Below are 3,172 nucleotides of genomic sequence, written 5' to 3'. Positions count from 1 at the left end.
AATCAGTCGATCGACCAGGTTCATCAGTCGATCGACTGACCTCTACAGGAACAGTAGCTTCTGGTTGTCGCAGAACGGTCGATCGACTGGGTATGTCAGTCGATCGACTGACATACCTGCTGATCGTCTTTTTCTTGTTTTTATTCGTCACTGCCTTCTTCTTGCTTGGTTCCGCCTCATCTTTTTCAGTGACATCCTCAGCCATAGCGGGCCCATCAAGGGTAGACCTACTCCTCAAAGTGATAGCATTAAGGGTCTCTTTTTGGTCCGTCTGAGTCGGTAAGTGTCCCGGAGCTCGAGTTGTATTCTTGCTAGCCAATTGAGCAATTTGGCTCTTCAACATCTTCATCCCGGCCTCTCTAGCTTGAGACTCCTTTAGCAACAAGTTCTTCAATTCGGCAAACTCAGAATTTTGGGATTGCTGCTGCTGCTGAGGGACATATGAAGGCTTTTGATATGGTTGCTGCTGCTTATGAGGGGGCACATAAGTCTGCTGCTGCTGTTGCTGTGGAGGTTGAGTCGGATTCAAGACATTTTGGCTACTCCACCTCAGATTTGGATGGACATTCGGCTCATAATAAGTGTTTGTCTGCCTATAATGTTGGAAGGCAGCACAAGACTCAAAGGGACTAGGATAATTTTCTAAGACATGTCCCTCAGCTCCACATCTTTTGCAGACGAAAGGACCGTCTGACACATCATTTACATGATAGATCCCTCCTTTTGAAGCTCCTCCCAACTCGTACTTGTCAAATCTCGCCGTAAGAGCTTCTAATGCAGCTACAGAAGGAGATTCAGCACTTCTCCTTTGATTTCCCCTGGAATTCCCATACTCAGCTTTGTGGGTGGCCAAGTCATCAATGATCTTCCACCCCTTAGTCTCTCCCATATTCTCCTGGAATCTGCCACTAGCTGCAGCATCCAAGATAGCCCTCTGATCGTCATAGAGCCCATTGTAAAACTGATTACATAGACTCTATTTTTCGAACCCATGGTGCGGAATGGTGCCCACCAGCTTCTTGAAACGAACCCATGCTTCATGAAAGTTCTCATCAGGCCCCTGTTTAAAACTCGTGATCTGAGCTCTAATGGCATTGGTCTTCGAGGCAGAAAAATACTTCTTGTAAAACGCCAAGGCCAACGAATTCCAGTCCGTTATCTCATTGGCAGCTCGATCCAGGTCTCTATACCACCCCCTTGCAGCATCACGAAGAGAGAATATAAACATGGTCTCCTTCGCCTGGTCTTGGGTCACACCGGTTAGTAGGGGTCTGGAATAGCAATAATCAATAAATGTCTTCATGTGCTTGGCTGCATCTTCATTCGCAGCTCCCCTAAACTGGTTTCTCTCAACCAAGTTGATATAAGACGGCTTCGGCTCTAATTTTCTGTCCGTCCCTGGTAATGCAAATCCCTTGTAGAGATTTGCAGCTGTCGGCTTTCGAGTGATCGGGCAATAGTTGCTTCTTCAGCCATTTCTAGAAAGTCTGGAGAAGTGACTGTCTCAGCTGATGAAGTAGAAACTGGAGACGAAGGTGGATCCTCCTCAATTAGAGCGTTCTCGTAGTAGCTAGACAGAGTACTCAGCTCTTCCTCTGTCGGCAATATCCTAGATGATCGTCTCAATTCACGAAGGGTCTTCTCAATCTCAGGATTGATCGGTAGTAGTTCACCACCCTGTGACCTGCGCATAAGATGAAACTACAAGAAGAATATGAGAATAGTTTAAGGAACGGATGTCCTTTAAACTAAGAAAAGACTAAAATAAAACAACTAAATTAGAACAATTGCCTCCCCGGTAACGGCGCCAAAATTTGATACCAGTCGTTGTGAGTACCAAAAATAATATTTATAAACCTATTAAAACTAACAGAAGCTAGTGGTAACAGGGTCGAACCACAGAGAGGCAGATGTAATTATTAGTTGTCTTAATTTCGGTCTGAAGGTAACGGAGTGTGGGGGTTTGCTTTGATTTGAGCTATAGCTAAAGGCAATGAAATATAAATTAAACTAAAGAAATGTATTAAATCAAATATAAAGAAGGGTACTGGGATGGTCGGTTCACTATAGTTTCGGCGGCAGCATACTAAGTAGGTCTAAATCAAACACATGAGGCGGGAAAACAAGAGGTCCTCTCGGTCCACTCTTAACAAGCAGCGTCTTTCGATCTCGCTACGGGTCCCTAATTCATGGGGCTGGTGTCCTCTACAGTTAGTGCAAGGACAGTTAAATCTCTAAAAGGATCAAAGGATATACTTTTGTACTATTATCAGTTGGTCCACGTTTATCAATAACGGTTGGCTTGCTAGATAAGTTTGACGTTATTGTCATACTGATGGCGGTGATCAACTGGTCCCTAAAAGTCACACCTATAGGATACGTTTGAGAGATGTGACAGTATGAAAATACAGTCATGTTGATGCCTAATATGACTAACCAGTTAGTCGGAGTTATTGACTAGTAATTAGTCAAACGCGATGATGAGATATTTATTTAATACGGATTAAATGTTAATGGGTAAGGCGAATTAAGCAGTTAATTCGTAAATTAAATATAAACGATTATATTTGATTAATGTATATTGAATTAATTATACAATATTGTCTTTGTCGGACATGTATTAATATTTCAACTAATCCGTGTTATTAGTTGATGTTTTAATAACCGATAACCGATGACGATTTATAATGAAACCGCGTCATATACATTTAGCAATTTCGAGCCAGACCACGAGTTAAAATTAAGAGGAAGTGGAAGCCCACTTCCCCATGAGGGCTCACGGTTTGGCCGAGCTCAACAAAAGGTGAGCAATTCTCTCCTTTTGCCCTAACTGATTCATTTGAAACAAAATTAGGGTTTTGAGGAGTATTTTTCTCTGAAAAACCTAGATCTCTCATCTAGCAAAACTCACAATAATTCTCTCAATATTGCAAGGCAATTAGAGAATACATTCTAGCACAAGGGGCATAGTCTCAGACGGTCTTGGGTGCAACGATTAGGAGGAAATCTACTTTGATTTCTGTTCTTAGGCCGCATTCACAAGGACCCGAGGTTGATTCTTGTTACCTTTATCGTTTCTCTTGTATTTTGTTTTATGACTATAATACACATGTAAATTTGCGTTATAATCCTTAAAATTTAAGGTAATTTTACGGATATTTCCCTACACTAA

At 42.0% G+C, this 3,172-nt stretch overlaps 1 non-coding gene across 1 annotated transcript; it reads left to right on the top strand.

The window, feature by feature from the left end:
* Positions 1–986: 986 nt before the first annotated feature.
* Positions 987–1,093, top strand: LOC141589509 (small nucleolar RNA R71). Its single transcript, XR_012520444.1, has one exon. It is a non-coding gene; the product is annotated as a small nucleolar RNA R71 (small nucleolar RNA).
* The last annotated feature ends 2,079 nt before the right edge of the window (positions 1,094–3,172 follow it).

Source organism: Silene latifolia, chromosome 6 (genome assembly GCF_048544455.1).
Source record: "Silene latifolia isolate original U9 population chromosome 6, ASM4854445v1, whole genome shotgun sequence".
Classification (NCBI taxonomy): Eukaryota; Viridiplantae; Streptophyta; class Magnoliopsida; order Caryophyllales; family Caryophyllaceae; genus Silene; species Silene latifolia.
This window is presented reverse-complemented; position numbering and strand designations above follow the sequence as displayed.